Source organism: Pimephales promelas (genome assembly GCF_988280905.1).
Source record: "Pimephales promelas chromosome 3 unlocalized genomic scaffold, fPimPro1.hap1.1 SUPER_3_unloc_1, whole genome shotgun sequence".
NCBI classification, from domain to species: Eukaryota; Metazoa; Chordata; class Actinopteri; order Cypriniformes; family Leuciscidae; genus Pimephales; species Pimephales promelas.
In genome coordinates, this window is record NW_028297295.1 from 570,001 (window position 1) to 580,000 (window position 10,000).

At 46.6% G+C, this 10,000-nt stretch overlaps 45 non-coding genes across 45 annotated transcripts in view; all 45 read right to left on the reverse strand.

Moving 5' to 3' along the window:
- Positions 1-70: 70 nt before the first annotated feature.
- Positions 71-189, reverse strand: LOC148964388 (5S ribosomal RNA). Its single transcript, XR_016152636.1, has one exon. It is a non-coding gene; the product is annotated as a 5S ribosomal RNA (ribosomal RNA).
- Positions 190-281: 92 nt separating this feature from the next.
- Positions 282-400, reverse strand: LOC148964389 (5S ribosomal RNA). Its single transcript, XR_016152637.1, has one exon. It is a non-coding gene; the product is annotated as a 5S ribosomal RNA (ribosomal RNA).
- A 171-nt stretch (positions 401-571) lies between these two features.
- Positions 572-690, reverse strand: LOC148964390 (5S ribosomal RNA). The gene has a single exon (XR_016152638.1). It is a non-coding gene; the product is annotated as a 5S ribosomal RNA (ribosomal RNA).
- Positions 691-782: 92 nt separating this feature from the next.
- Positions 783-901, reverse strand: LOC148964391 (5S ribosomal RNA). The gene has a single exon (XR_016152640.1). It is a non-coding gene; the product is annotated as a 5S ribosomal RNA (ribosomal RNA).
- A 92-nt stretch (positions 902-993) lies between these two features.
- Positions 994-1,112, reverse strand: LOC148964392 (5S ribosomal RNA). Its single transcript, XR_016152641.1, has one exon. It is a non-coding gene; the product is annotated as a 5S ribosomal RNA (ribosomal RNA).
- A 173-nt stretch (positions 1,113-1,285) lies between these two features.
- LOC148964393 (5S ribosomal RNA) lies at positions 1,286-1,404 on the reverse strand. The gene has a single exon (XR_016152642.1). It is a non-coding gene; the product is annotated as a 5S ribosomal RNA (ribosomal RNA).
- A 92-nt stretch (positions 1,405-1,496) lies between these two features.
- Positions 1,497-1,615, reverse strand: LOC148964394 (5S ribosomal RNA). The gene has a single exon (XR_016153291.1). It is a non-coding gene; the product is annotated as a 5S ribosomal RNA (ribosomal RNA).
- Positions 1,616-1,707: 92 nt separating this feature from the next.
- Positions 1,708-1,826, reverse strand: LOC148964395 (5S ribosomal RNA). The gene has a single exon (XR_016152643.1). It is a non-coding gene; the product is annotated as a 5S ribosomal RNA (ribosomal RNA).
- Positions 1,827-1,918: 92 nt separating this feature from the next.
- Positions 1,919-2,037, reverse strand: LOC148964396 (5S ribosomal RNA). Its single transcript, XR_016152644.1, has one exon. It is a non-coding gene; the product is annotated as a 5S ribosomal RNA (ribosomal RNA).
- Positions 2,038-2,129: 92 nt separating this feature from the next.
- LOC148964397 (5S ribosomal RNA) lies at positions 2,130-2,248 on the reverse strand. The gene has a single exon (XR_016152646.1). It is a non-coding gene; the product is annotated as a 5S ribosomal RNA (ribosomal RNA).
- Positions 2,249-2,340: 92 nt separating this feature from the next.
- Positions 2,341-2,459, reverse strand: LOC148964398 (5S ribosomal RNA). Its single transcript, XR_016152647.1, has one exon. It is a non-coding gene; the product is annotated as a 5S ribosomal RNA (ribosomal RNA).
- A 92-nt stretch (positions 2,460-2,551) lies between these two features.
- On the reverse strand, positions 2,552-2,670 carry LOC148964399 (5S ribosomal RNA). Its single transcript, XR_016152648.1, has one exon. It is a non-coding gene; the product is annotated as a 5S ribosomal RNA (ribosomal RNA).
- Positions 2,671-2,842: 172 nt separating this feature from the next.
- LOC148964400 (5S ribosomal RNA) lies at positions 2,843-2,961 on the reverse strand. Its single transcript, XR_016152649.1, has one exon. It is a non-coding gene; the product is annotated as a 5S ribosomal RNA (ribosomal RNA).
- A 92-nt stretch (positions 2,962-3,053) lies between these two features.
- Positions 3,054-3,172, reverse strand: LOC148964401 (5S ribosomal RNA). Its single transcript, XR_016152650.1, has one exon. It is a non-coding gene; the product is annotated as a 5S ribosomal RNA (ribosomal RNA).
- Positions 3,173-3,264: 92 nt separating this feature from the next.
- LOC148964402 (5S ribosomal RNA) lies at positions 3,265-3,383 on the reverse strand. Its single transcript, XR_016152651.1, has one exon. It is a non-coding gene; the product is annotated as a 5S ribosomal RNA (ribosomal RNA).
- A 92-nt stretch (positions 3,384-3,475) lies between these two features.
- LOC148964403 (5S ribosomal RNA) lies at positions 3,476-3,594 on the reverse strand. Its single transcript, XR_016152652.1, has one exon. It is a non-coding gene; the product is annotated as a 5S ribosomal RNA (ribosomal RNA).
- A 92-nt stretch (positions 3,595-3,686) lies between these two features.
- Positions 3,687-3,805, reverse strand: LOC148964404 (5S ribosomal RNA). The gene has a single exon (XR_016153292.1). It is a non-coding gene; the product is annotated as a 5S ribosomal RNA (ribosomal RNA).
- Positions 3,806-3,897: 92 nt separating this feature from the next.
- Positions 3,898-4,016, reverse strand: LOC148964405 (5S ribosomal RNA). Its single transcript, XR_016152653.1, has one exon. It is a non-coding gene; the product is annotated as a 5S ribosomal RNA (ribosomal RNA).
- A 92-nt stretch (positions 4,017-4,108) lies between these two features.
- LOC148964406 (5S ribosomal RNA) lies at positions 4,109-4,227 on the reverse strand. Its single transcript, XR_016152654.1, has one exon. It is a non-coding gene; the product is annotated as a 5S ribosomal RNA (ribosomal RNA).
- Positions 4,228-4,319: 92 nt separating this feature from the next.
- Positions 4,320-4,438, reverse strand: LOC148964407 (5S ribosomal RNA). The gene has a single exon (XR_016152655.1). It is a non-coding gene; the product is annotated as a 5S ribosomal RNA (ribosomal RNA).
- Positions 4,439-4,530: 92 nt separating this feature from the next.
- Positions 4,531-4,649, reverse strand: LOC148964408 (5S ribosomal RNA). The gene has a single exon (XR_016152657.1). It is a non-coding gene; the product is annotated as a 5S ribosomal RNA (ribosomal RNA).
- Positions 4,650-4,741: 92 nt separating this feature from the next.
- On the reverse strand, positions 4,742-4,860 carry LOC148964409 (5S ribosomal RNA). The gene has a single exon (XR_016152658.1). It is a non-coding gene; the product is annotated as a 5S ribosomal RNA (ribosomal RNA).
- Positions 4,861-5,032: 172 nt separating this feature from the next.
- On the reverse strand, positions 5,033-5,151 carry LOC148964410 (5S ribosomal RNA). The gene has a single exon (XR_016152659.1). It is a non-coding gene; the product is annotated as a 5S ribosomal RNA (ribosomal RNA).
- Positions 5,152-5,243: 92 nt separating this feature from the next.
- On the reverse strand, positions 5,244-5,362 carry LOC148964411 (5S ribosomal RNA). The gene has a single exon (XR_016152660.1). It is a non-coding gene; the product is annotated as a 5S ribosomal RNA (ribosomal RNA).
- A 92-nt stretch (positions 5,363-5,454) lies between these two features.
- LOC148964412 (5S ribosomal RNA) lies at positions 5,455-5,573 on the reverse strand. Its single transcript, XR_016152661.1, has one exon. It is a non-coding gene; the product is annotated as a 5S ribosomal RNA (ribosomal RNA).
- A 92-nt stretch (positions 5,574-5,665) lies between these two features.
- Positions 5,666-5,784, reverse strand: LOC148964413 (5S ribosomal RNA). Its single transcript, XR_016152662.1, has one exon. It is a non-coding gene; the product is annotated as a 5S ribosomal RNA (ribosomal RNA).
- A 171-nt stretch (positions 5,785-5,955) lies between these two features.
- LOC148964414 (5S ribosomal RNA) lies at positions 5,956-6,074 on the reverse strand. Its single transcript, XR_016152663.1, has one exon. It is a non-coding gene; the product is annotated as a 5S ribosomal RNA (ribosomal RNA).
- Positions 6,075-6,166: 92 nt separating this feature from the next.
- On the reverse strand, positions 6,167-6,285 carry LOC148964415 (5S ribosomal RNA). Its single transcript, XR_016152664.1, has one exon. It is a non-coding gene; the product is annotated as a 5S ribosomal RNA (ribosomal RNA).
- A 92-nt stretch (positions 6,286-6,377) lies between these two features.
- Positions 6,378-6,496, reverse strand: LOC148964416 (5S ribosomal RNA). Its single transcript, XR_016152665.1, has one exon. It is a non-coding gene; the product is annotated as a 5S ribosomal RNA (ribosomal RNA).
- A 173-nt stretch (positions 6,497-6,669) lies between these two features.
- On the reverse strand, positions 6,670-6,788 carry LOC148964417 (5S ribosomal RNA). The gene has a single exon (XR_016152666.1). It is a non-coding gene; the product is annotated as a 5S ribosomal RNA (ribosomal RNA).
- Positions 6,789-6,880: 92 nt separating this feature from the next.
- LOC148964418 (5S ribosomal RNA) lies at positions 6,881-6,999 on the reverse strand. Its single transcript, XR_016153293.1, has one exon. It is a non-coding gene; the product is annotated as a 5S ribosomal RNA (ribosomal RNA).
- Positions 7,000-7,091: 92 nt separating this feature from the next.
- Positions 7,092-7,210, reverse strand: LOC148964419 (5S ribosomal RNA). Its single transcript, XR_016152668.1, has one exon. It is a non-coding gene; the product is annotated as a 5S ribosomal RNA (ribosomal RNA).
- A 92-nt stretch (positions 7,211-7,302) lies between these two features.
- LOC148964420 (5S ribosomal RNA) lies at positions 7,303-7,421 on the reverse strand. Its single transcript, XR_016152669.1, has one exon. It is a non-coding gene; the product is annotated as a 5S ribosomal RNA (ribosomal RNA).
- Positions 7,422-7,513: 92 nt separating this feature from the next.
- Positions 7,514-7,632, reverse strand: LOC148964421 (5S ribosomal RNA). Its single transcript, XR_016152670.1, has one exon. It is a non-coding gene; the product is annotated as a 5S ribosomal RNA (ribosomal RNA).
- Positions 7,633-7,724: 92 nt separating this feature from the next.
- LOC148964422 (5S ribosomal RNA) lies at positions 7,725-7,843 on the reverse strand. The gene has a single exon (XR_016152671.1). It is a non-coding gene; the product is annotated as a 5S ribosomal RNA (ribosomal RNA).
- A 92-nt stretch (positions 7,844-7,935) lies between these two features.
- Positions 7,936-8,054, reverse strand: LOC148964423 (5S ribosomal RNA). Its single transcript, XR_016152672.1, has one exon. It is a non-coding gene; the product is annotated as a 5S ribosomal RNA (ribosomal RNA).
- A 172-nt stretch (positions 8,055-8,226) lies between these two features.
- Positions 8,227-8,345, reverse strand: LOC148964424 (5S ribosomal RNA). Its single transcript, XR_016152673.1, has one exon. It is a non-coding gene; the product is annotated as a 5S ribosomal RNA (ribosomal RNA).
- Positions 8,346-8,437: 92 nt separating this feature from the next.
- LOC148964425 (5S ribosomal RNA) lies at positions 8,438-8,556 on the reverse strand. The gene has a single exon (XR_016152674.1). It is a non-coding gene; the product is annotated as a 5S ribosomal RNA (ribosomal RNA).
- Positions 8,557-8,648: 92 nt separating this feature from the next.
- Positions 8,649-8,767, reverse strand: LOC148964426 (5S ribosomal RNA). The gene has a single exon (XR_016152675.1). It is a non-coding gene; the product is annotated as a 5S ribosomal RNA (ribosomal RNA).
- Positions 8,768-8,859: 92 nt separating this feature from the next.
- Positions 8,860-8,978, reverse strand: LOC148964427 (5S ribosomal RNA). Its single transcript, XR_016152676.1, has one exon. It is a non-coding gene; the product is annotated as a 5S ribosomal RNA (ribosomal RNA).
- Positions 8,979-9,070: 92 nt separating this feature from the next.
- On the reverse strand, positions 9,071-9,189 carry LOC148964428 (5S ribosomal RNA). The gene has a single exon (XR_016153294.1). It is a non-coding gene; the product is annotated as a 5S ribosomal RNA (ribosomal RNA).
- Positions 9,190-9,281: 92 nt separating this feature from the next.
- Positions 9,282-9,400, reverse strand: LOC148964429 (5S ribosomal RNA). Its single transcript, XR_016152677.1, has one exon. It is a non-coding gene; the product is annotated as a 5S ribosomal RNA (ribosomal RNA).
- Positions 9,401-9,492: 92 nt separating this feature from the next.
- On the reverse strand, positions 9,493-9,611 carry LOC148964430 (5S ribosomal RNA). The gene has a single exon (XR_016152679.1). It is a non-coding gene; the product is annotated as a 5S ribosomal RNA (ribosomal RNA).
- Positions 9,612-9,703: 92 nt separating this feature from the next.
- On the reverse strand, positions 9,704-9,822 carry LOC148964431 (5S ribosomal RNA). Its single transcript, XR_016152680.1, has one exon. It is a non-coding gene; the product is annotated as a 5S ribosomal RNA (ribosomal RNA).
- Positions 9,823-9,914: 92 nt separating this feature from the next.
- Positions 9,915-10,000, reverse strand: part of LOC148964432 (5S ribosomal RNA) — a 119-nt gene continuing 33 nt past the window's right edge. Inside the window, exon 1 of the ribosomal RNA XR_016152681.1 lies at positions 9,915-10,000. This exon is cut by the window's right edge and continues 33 nt beyond it. This is a non-coding gene — a ribosomal RNA (5S ribosomal RNA).

Here is a 10,000-nt window from a genome sequence, read left to right on the forward strand (position 1 = left end):
CTTTTTGAATGGTTAGAACATTAGGGTAGTAAACCATATAAAGCTTACTAGGTCTCCCATCCAACAATAAAGCTTACAGCACCTGGTATTCCCAGGCGGTCTCCCATCCAAGTACTAACCAGGCCCGACCCTGCTTAGCTTCCGAGATCAGACGAGTTCGGGCGTTCTCAAGGTGGTATGGCCGTAAGCAAAATCTGCTGCCAAAATTGGGCTATTTGAATGGTTAGAACATTAGGGTAGTAAACCATATAAAGCTTACTAGGTCTCCCATCCAACAATAAAGCTTACAGCACCTGGTATTCCCAGGCGGTCTCCCATCCAAGTACTAACCAGGCCCGACCCTGCTTAGCTTCCGAGATCAGACGAGTTCGGGCGTTCTCAAGGTGGTATGGCCGTAAGCGAAATCTGCTGCCAAAATTGGGCTATTTGAAGAAAAAAAAAGAGACTCTTTCAGGCTTTCTGAAGAAACTCAGAGACGATTTCAGGCATTTTGAGGGGGAAAAAAGACAATTTAGGATTTTTGAACTATTTCATTGACTCTTTTTTTTTTTTTTTTTTTTTTAAACAATAAAGCTTACAGCACCTGGTATTCCCAGGCGGTCTCCCATCCAAGTACTAACCAGGCCCGACCCTGCTTAGCTTCCGAGATCAGACGAGTTCGGGCGTTCTCAAGGTGGTATGGCCGTAAGCAAAATCTGCTGCCAAAATTGGGCTATTTGAATGGTTAGAACATTAGGGTAGTAAACCATATAAAGCTTACTAGGTCTCCCATCCAACAATAAAGCTTACAGCACCTGGTATTCCCAGGCGGTCTCCCATCCAAGTACTAACCAGGCCCGACCCTGCTTAGCTTCCGAGATCAGACGAGTTCGGGCGTTCTCAAGGTGGTATGGCCGTAAGCAAAATCTGCTGCCAAAATTGGGCTATTTGAATGGTTAGAACATTAGGGTAGTAAACCATATAAAGCTTACTAGGTCTCCCATCCAACAATAAAGCTTACAGCACCTGGTATTCCCAGGCGGTCTCCCATCCAAGTACTAACCAGGCCCGACCCTGCTTAGCTTCCGAGATCAGACGAGTTCGGGCGTTCTCAAGGTGGTATGGCCGTAAGCGAAATCTGCTGCCAAAATTGGGCTATTTGAAGAAAAAAAAAAGAGACTCTTTCAGGCTTTCTGAAGAAACTCAGAGACGATTTCAGGCATTTTGAGGGGGAAAAAAGACAATTTAGGATTTTTGAACCATTTCATTGACTCTTTTTTTTTTTTTTTTTTTTTTTAAACAATAAAGCTTACAGCACCTGGTATTCCCAGGCGGTCTCCCATCCAAGTACTAACCAGGCCCGACCCTGCTTAGCTTCCGAGATCAGACGAGTTCGGGCGTTCTCAAGGTGGTATGGCCGTAAGCAAAATCTGCTGCCAAAATTGGGCTTTTTGAATGGTTAGAACATTAGGGTAGTAAACCATATAAAGCTTACTAGGTGTCCCATCCAACAATAAAGCTTACAGCACCTGGTATTCCCAGGCGGTCTCCCATCCAAGTACTAACCAGGCCCGACCCTGCTTTGCTTCCGAGATCAGACGAGTTCGGGCGTTCTCAAGGTGGTATGGCCGTAAGCAAAATCTGCTGCCAAAATTGGGCTATTTGAATGGTTAGAACATTAGGGTAGTAAACCATATAAAGCTTACTAGGTCTCCCATCCAACAATAAAGCTTACAGCACCTGGTATTCCCAGGCGGTCTCCCATCCAAGTACTAACCAGGCCCGACCCTGCTTAGCTTCCGAGATCAGACGAGTTCGGGCGTTCTCAAGGTGGTATGGCCGTAAGCGAAATCTGCTGCCAAAATTGGGCTATTTGAATGGTTAGAACATTAGGGTAGTAAACCATATAAAGCTTACTAGGTCTCCCATCCAACAATAAAGCTTACAGCACCTGGTATTCCCAGGCGGTCTCCCATCCAAGTACTAACCAGGCCCGACCCTGCTTAGCTTCCGAGATCAGACGAGTTCGGGCGTTCTCAAGGTGGTATGGCCGTAAGCGAAATCTGCTGCCAAAATTGGGCTTTTTGAATGGTTAGAACATTAGGGTAGTAAACCATATAAAGCTTACTAGGTCTCCCATCCAACAATAAAGCTTACAGCACCTGGTATTCCCAGGCGGTCTCCCATCCAAGTACTAACCAGGCCCGACCCTGCTTAGCTTCCGAGATCAGACGAGTTCGGGCGTTCTCAAGGTGGTATGGCCGTAAGCAAAATCTGCTGCCAAAATTGGGCTTTTTGAATGGTTAGAACATTAGGGTAGTAAACCATATAAAGCTTACTAGGTCTCCCATCCAACAATAAAGCTTACAGCACCTGGTATTCCCAGGCGGTCTCCCATCCAAGTACTAACCAGGCCCGACCCTGCTTAGCTTCCGAGATCAGACGAGTTCGGGCGTTCTCAAGGTGGTATGGCCGTAAGCAAAATCTGCTGCCAAAATTGGGCTATTTGAATGGTTAGAACATTAGGGTAGTAAACCATATAAAGCTTACTAGGTCTCCCATCCAACAATAAAGCTTACAGCACCTGGTATTCCCAGGCGGTCTCCCATCCAAGTACTAACCAGGCCCGACCCTGCTTAGCTTCCGAGATCAGACGAGTTCGGGCGTTCTCAAGGTGGTATGGCCGTAAGCGAAATCTGCTGCCAAAATTGGGCTATTTGAAGAAAAAAAAAAGAGACTCTTTCAGGCTTTCTGAAGAAACTCAGAGACGATTTCAGGCATTTTGAGGGGGAAAAAAGACAATTTAGGATTTTTGAACCATTTCATTGACTCTTATTTTTTTTTTTTTTTTTTTAAACAATAAAGCTTACAGCACCTGGTATTCCCAGGCGGTCTCCCATCCAAGTACTAACCAGGCCCGACCCTGCTTAGCTTCCGAGATCAGACGAGTTCGGGCGTTCTCAAGGTGGTATGGCCGTAAGCAAAATCTGCTGCCAAAATTGGGCTATTTGAATGGTTAGAACATTAGGGTAGTAAACCATATAAAGCTTACTAGGTCTCCCATCCAACAATAAAGCTTACAGCACCTGGTATTCCCAGGCGGTCTCCCATCCAAGTACTAACCAGGCCCGACCCTGCTTAGCTTCCGAGATCAGACGAGTTCGGGCGTTCTCAAGGTGGTATGGCCGTAAGCAAAATCTGCTGCCAAAATTGGGCTATTTGAATGGTTAGAACATTAGGGTAGTAAACCATATAAAGCTTACTAGGTCTCCCATCCAACAATAAAGCTTACAGCACCTGGTATTCCCAGGCGGTCTCCCATCCAAGTACTAACCAGGCCCGACCCTGCTTAGCTTCCGAGATCAGACGAGTTCGGGCGTTCTCAAGGTGGTATGGCCGTAAGCAAAATCTGCTGCCAAAATTGGGCTTTTTGAATGGTTAGAACATTAGGGTAGTAAACCATATAAAGCTTACTAGGTCTCCCATCCAACAATAAAGCTTACAGCACCTGGTATTCCCAGGCGGTCTCCCATCCAAGTACTAACCAGGCCCGACCCTGCTTAGCTTCCGAGATCAGACGAGTTCGGGCGTTCTCAAGGTGGTATGGCCGTAAGCAAAATCTGCTGCCAAAATTGGGCTATTTGAATGGTTAGAACATTAGGGTAGTAAACCATATAAAGCTTACTAGGTGTCCCATCCAACAATAAAGCTTACAGCACCTGGTATTCCCAGGCGGTCTCCCATCCAAGTACTAACCAGGCCCGACCCTGCTTTGCTTCCGAGATCAGACGAGTTCGGGCGTTCTCAAGGTGGTATGGCCGTAAGCAAAATCTGCTGCCAAAATTGGGCTATTTGAATGGTTAGAACATTAGGGTAGTAAACCATATAAAGCTTACTAGGTCTCCCATCCAACAATAAAGCTTACAGCACCTGGTATTCCCAGGCGGTCTCCCATCCAAGTACTAACCAGGCCCGACCCTGCTTAGCTTCCGAGATCAGACGAGTTCGGGCGTTCTCAAGGTGGTATGGCCGTAAGCGAAATCTGCTGCCAAAATTGGGCTATTTGAATGGTTAGAACATTAGGGTAGTAAACCATATAAAGCTTACTAGGTCTCCCATCCAACAATAAAGCTTACAGCACCTGGTATTCCCAGGCGGTCTCCCATCCAAGTACTAACCAGGCCCGACCCTGCTTAGCTTCCGAGATCAGACGAGTTCGGGCGTTCTCAAGGTGGTATGGCCGTAAGCGAAATCTGCTGCCAAAATTGGGCTTTTTGAATGGTTAGAACATTAGGGTAGTAAACCATATAAAGCTTACTAGGTCTCCCATCCAACAATAAAGCTTACAGCACCTGGTATTCCCAGGCGGTCTCCCATCCAAGTACTAACCAGGCCCGACCCTGCTTAGCTTCCGAGATCAGACGAGTTCGGGCGTTCTCAAGGTGGTATGGCCGTAAGCAAAATCTGCTGCCAAAATTGGGCTTTTTGAATGGTTAGAACATTAGGGTAGTAAACCATATAAAGCTTACTAGGTCTCCCATCCAACAATAAAGCTTACAGCACCTGGTATTCCCAGGCGGTCTCCCATCCAAGTACTAACCAGGCCCGACCCTGCTTAGCTTCCGAGATCAGACGAGTTCGGGCGTTCTCAAGGTGGTATGGCCGTAAGCAAAATCTGCTGCCAAAATTGGGCTATTTGAATGGTTAGAACATTAGGGTAGTAAACCATATAAAGCTTACTAGGTCTCCCATCCAACAATAAAGCTTACAGCACCTGGTATTCCCAGGCGGTCTCCCATCCAAGTACTAACCAGGCCCGACCCTGCTTAGCTTCCGAGATCAGACGAGTTCGGGCGTTCTCAAGGTGGTATGGCCGTAAGCGAAATCTGCTGCCAAAATTGGGCTATTTGAAGAAAAAAAAAAGAGACTCTTTCAGGCTTTCTGAAGAAACTCAGAGACGATTTCAGGCATTTTGAGGGGGAAAAAAGACAATTTAGGATTTTTGAACCATTTCATTGACTCTTATTTTTTTTTTTTTTTTTTTAAACAATAAAGCTTACAGCACCTGGTATTCCCAGGCGGTCTCCCATCCAAGTACTAACCAGGCCCGACCCTGCTTAGCTTCCGAGATCAGACGAGTTCGGGCGTTCTCAAGGTGGTATGGCCGTAAGCAAAATCTGCTGCCAAAATTGGGCTTTTTGAATGGTTAGAACATTAGGGTAGTAAACCATATAAAGCTTACTAGGTCTCCCATCCAACAATAAAGCTTACAGCACCTGGTATTCCCAGGCGGTCTCCCATCCAAGTACTAACCAGGCCCGACCCTGCTTAGCTTCCGAGATCAGACGAGTTCGGGCGTTCTCAAGGTGGTATGGCCGTAAGCAAAATCTGCTGCCAAAATTGGGCTTTTTGAATGGTTAGAACATTAGGGTAGTAAACCATATAAAGCTTACTAGGTCTCCCATCCAACAATAAAGCTTACAGCACCTGGTATTCCCAGGCGGTCTCCCATCCAAGTACTAACCAGGCCCGACCCTGCTTAGCTTCCGAGATCAGACGAGTTCGGGCGTTCTCAAGGTGGTATGGCCGTAAGCAAAATCTGCTGCCAAAATTGGGCTATTTGAATGGTTAGAACATTAGGGTAGTAAACCATATAAAGCTTACTAGGTCTCCCATCCAACAATAAAGCTTACAGCACCTGGTATTCCCAGGCGGTCTCCCATCCAAGTACTAACCAGGCCCGACCCTGCTTAGCTTCCGAGATCAGACGAGTTCGGGCGTTCTCAAGGTGGTATGGCCGTAAGCGAAATCTGCTGCCAAAATTGGGCTATTTGAAGAAAAAAAAAGAGACTCTTTCAGGCTTTCTGAAGAAACTCAGAGACGATTTCAGGCATTTTGAGGGGGAAAAAAGACAATTTAGGATTTTTGAACTATTTCATTGACTCTTTTTTTTTTTTTTTTTTTTTTAAACAATAAAGCTTACAGCACCTGGTATTCCCAGGCGGTCTCCCATCCAAGTACTAACCAGGCCCGACCCTGCTTAGCTTCCGAGATCAGACGAGTTCGGGCGTTCTCAAGGTGGTATGGCCGTAAGCAAAATCTGCTGCCAAAATTGGGCTATTTGAATGGTTAGAACATTAGGGTAGTAAACCATATAAAGCTTACTAGGTCTCCCATCCAACAATAAAGCTTACAGCACCTGGTATTCCCAGGCGGTCTCCCATCCAAGTACTAACCAGGCCCGACCCTGCTTAGCTTCCGAGATCAGACGAGTTCGGGCGTTCTCAAGGTGGTATGGCCGTAAGCAAAATCTGCTGCCAAAATTGGGCTATTTGAATGGTTAGAACATTAGGGTAGTAAACCATATAAAGCTTACTAGGTCTCCCATCCAACAATAAAGCTTACAGCACCTGGTATTCCCAGGCGGTCTCCCATCCAAGTACTAACCAGGCCCGACCCTGCTTAGCTTCCGAGATCAGACGAGTTCGGGCGTTCTCAAGGTGGTATGGCCGTAAGCGAAATCTGCTGCCAAAATTGGGCTATTTGAAGAAAAAAAAAAGAGACTCTTTCAGGCTTTCTGAAGAAACTCAGAGACGATTTCAGGCATTTTGAGGGGGAAAAAAGACAATTTAGGATTTTTGAACCATTTCATTGACTCTTTTTTTTTTTTTTTTTTTTTTTAAACAATAAAGCTTACAGCACCTGGTATTCCCAGGCGGTCTCCCATCCAAGTACTAACCAGGCCCGACCCTGCTTAGCTTCCGAGATCAGACGAGTTCGGGCGTTCTCAAGGTGGTATGGCCGTAAGCAAAATCTGCTGCCAAAATTGGGCTTTTTGAATGGTTAGAACATTAGGGTAGTAAACCATATAAAGCTTACTAGGTGTCCCATCCAACAATAAAGCTTACAGCACCTGGTATTCCCAGGCGGTCTCCCATCCAAGTACTAACCAGGCCCGACCCTGCTTTGCTTCCGAGATCAGACGAGTTCGGGCGTTCTCAAGGTGGTATGGCCGTAAGCAAAATCTGCTGCCAAAATTGGGCTATTTGAATGGTTAGAACATTAGGGTAGTAAACCATATAAAGCTTACTAGGTCTCCCATCCAACAATAAAGCTTACAGCACCTGGTATTCCCAGGCGGTCTCCCATCCAAGTACTAACCAGGCCCGACCCTGCTTAGCTTCCGAGATCAGACGAGTTCGGGCGTTCTCAAGGTGGTATGGCCGTAAGCGAAATCTGCTGCCAAAATTGGGCTATTTGAATGGTTAGAACATTAGGGTAGTAAACCATATAAAGCTTACTAGGTCTCCCATCCAACAATAAAGCTTACAGCACCTGGTATTCCCAGGCGGTCTCCCATCCAAGTACTAACCAGGCCCGACCCTGCTTAGCTTCCGAGATCAGACGAGTTCGGGCGTTCTCAAGGTGGTATGGCCGTAAGCGAAATCTGCTGCCAAAATTGGGCTTTTTGAATGGTTAGAACATTAGGGTAGTAAACCATATAAAGCTTACTAGGTCTCCCATCCAACAATAAAGCTTACAGCACCTGGTATTCCCAGGCGGTCTCCCATCCAAGTACTAACCAGGCCCGACCCTGCTTAGCTTCCGAGATCAGACGAGTTCGGGCGTTCTCAAGGTGGTATGGCCGTAAGCAAAATCTGCTGCCAAAATTGGGCTTTTTGAATGGTTAGAACATTAGGGTAGTAAACCATATAAAGCTTACTAGGTCTCCCATCCAACAATAAAGCTTACAGCACCTGGTATTCCCAGGCGGTCTCCCATCCAAGTACTAACCAGGCCCGACCCTGCTTAGCTTCCGAGATCAGACGAGTTCGGGCGTTCTCAAGGTGGTATGGCCGTAAGCAAAATCTGCTGCCAAAATTGGGCTATTTGAATGGTTAGAACATTAGGGTAGTAAACCATATAAAGCTTACTAGGTCTCCCATCCAACAATAAAGCTTACAGCACCTGGTATTCCCAGGCGGTCTCCCATCCAAGTACTAACCAGGCCCGACCCTGCTTAGCTTCCGAGATCAGACGAGTTCGGGCGTTCTCAAGGTGGTATGGCCGTAAGCGAAATCTGCTGCCAAAATTGGGCTATTTGAAGAAAAAAAAAAGAGACTCTTTCAGGCTTTCTGAAGAAACTCAGAGACGATTTCAGGCATTTTGAGGGGGAAAAAAGACAATTTAGGATTTTTGAACCATTTCATTGACTCTTATTTTTTTTTTTTTTTTTTTAAACAATAAAGCTTACAGCACCTGGTATTCCCAGGCGGTCTCCCATCCAAGTACTAACCAGGCCCGACCCTGCTTAGCTTCCGAGATCAGACGAGTTCGGGCGTTCTCAAGGTGGTATGGCCGTAAGCAAAATCTGCTGCCAAAATTGGGCTTTTTGAATGGTTAGAACATTAGGGTAGTAAACCATATAAAGCTTACTAGGTCTCCCATCCAACAATAAAGCTTACAGCACCTGGTATTCCCAGGCGGTCTCCCATCCAAGTACTAACCAGGCCCGACCCTGCTTAGCTTCCGAGATCAGACGAGTTCGGGCGTTCTCAAGGTGGTATGGCCGTAAGCAAAATCTGCTGCCAAAATTGGGCTATTTGAATGGTTAGAACATTAGGGTAGTAAACCATATAAAGCTTACTAGGTCTCCCATCCAACAATAAAGCTTACAGCACCTGGTATTCCCAGGCGGTCTCCCATCCAAGTACTAACCAGGCCCGACCCTGCTTAGCTTCCGAGATCAGACGAGTTCGGGCGTTCTCAAGGTGGTATGGCCGTAAGCAAAATCTGCTGCCAAAATTGGGCTTTTTGAATGGTTAGAACATTAGGGTAGTAAACCATATAAAGCTTACTAGGTCTCCCATCCAACAATAAAGCTTACAGCACCTGGTATTCCCAGGCGGTCTCCCATCCAAGTACTAACCAGGCCCGACCCTGCTTAGCTTCCGAGATCAGACGAGTTCGGGCGTTCTCAAGGTGGTATGGCCGTAAGCAAAATCTGCTGCCAAAATTGGGCTATTTGAATGGTTAGAACATTAGGGTAGTAAACCATATAAAGCTTACTAGGTGTCCCATCCAACAATAAAGCTTACAGCACCTGGTATTCCCAGGCGGTCTCCCATCCAAGTACTAACCAGGCCCGACCCTGCTTTGCTTCCGAGATCAGACGAGTTCGGGCGTTCTCAAGGTGGTATGGCCGTAAGCAAAATCTGCTGCCAAAATTGGGCTATTTGAATGGTTAGAACATTAGGGTAGTAAACCATATAAAGCTTACTAGGTCTCCCATCCAACAATAAAGCTTACAGCACCTGGTATTCCCAGGCGGTCTCCCATCCAAGTACTAACCAGGCCCGACCCTGCTTAGCTTCCGAGATCAGACGAGTTCGGGCGTTCTCAAGGTGGTATGGCCGTAAGCGAAATCTGCTGCCAAAATTGGGCTATTTGAATGGTTAGAACATTAGGGTAGTAAACCATATAAAGCTTACTAGGTCTCCCATCCAACAATAAAGCTTACAGCACCTGGTATTCCCAGGCGGTCTCCCATCCAAGTACTAACCAGGCCCGACCCTGCTTAGCTTCCGAGATCAGACGAGTTCGGGCGTTCTCAAGGTGGTATGGCCGTAAGCGAAATCTGCTGCCAAAATTGGGCTTTTTGAATGGTTAGAACATTAGGGTAGTAAACCATATAAAGCTTACTAGGTCTCCCATCCAACAATAAAGCTTACAGCACCTGGTATTCCCAGGCGGTCTCCCATCCAAGTACTAACCAGGCCCGACCCTGCTTAGCTTCCGAGATCAGACGAGTTCGGGCGTTCTCAAGGTGGTATGGCCGTAAGCAAAATCTGCTGCCAAAATTGGGCTTTTTGAATGGTTAGAACATTAGGGTAGTAAACCATATAAAGCTTACTAGGTCTCCCATCCAACAATAAAGCTTACAGCACCTGGTATTCCCAGGCGGTCTCCCATCCAAGTACTAACCAGGCCCGACCCTGCTTAGCTTCCGAGATCAGACGAG